We start from the raw sequence: 668 nt of genomic DNA, 5'->3' as shown, positions 1-668 counted from the left end.
GTACACAATAGAACGTTATATCGCCTTAATAGACATGTCAAGGAACACATTCGCATAGTTACCTGGTGAGTGAACGAAAAAAAAAGAAAATCTTAAAACGGAGGACAAGAAAAGCGAATTAATATAGGCCTAAGAGCGCGTCATACACCTGCTTCAGGATGTTTACTGCAGGAGGAACCTCGCCAATCACAACCACGCTGGTCTCACGTGCCAATCTGCACTTTGGTATTCACTCGCTCTACCTTTTGAAAGTTATGTGTAAGACGCTTATAATACCGTGCGAGCAAAAGAAAAAAAAACTGAAGAATAAGATAATGAATACTATCATGGTATGGTTTGAGCTATTTTACAAAAAAAAGTGCAAAATTTCCTGTACGTTTGATGAATTTCGAGAGTACGCATATCATTGCGGGTTCAGTATTGAAAAACGACGCGCGATTCCCGTAGAGTTTCTTCGCGCGAGAGCTATTGTACCATATGGAACACGTACGTAAGCCAATAGTAAACAAAAGGCAATCTCTACGCTATAGTCCAAAAGGTCACACAGTGAATGAACTTATGTAATAAGGAGAAGGAAGCGAGTGCCTACAGGTTTGTTGCGAGGGGAAAAATGAAGACAGAAGGCATGGCGGAATGTTGTAAGTGCGACGGGAATGGGAGGGAGGGAG

Source organism: Penaeus monodon, chromosome 32 (assembly GCF_015228065.2).
Source record: "Penaeus monodon isolate SGIC_2016 chromosome 32, NSTDA_Pmon_1, whole genome shotgun sequence".
Classification (NCBI taxonomy): domain Eukaryota; kingdom Metazoa; phylum Arthropoda; class Malacostraca; order Decapoda; family Penaeidae; genus Penaeus; species Penaeus monodon.
This window is presented reverse-complemented; position numbering follows the sequence as displayed.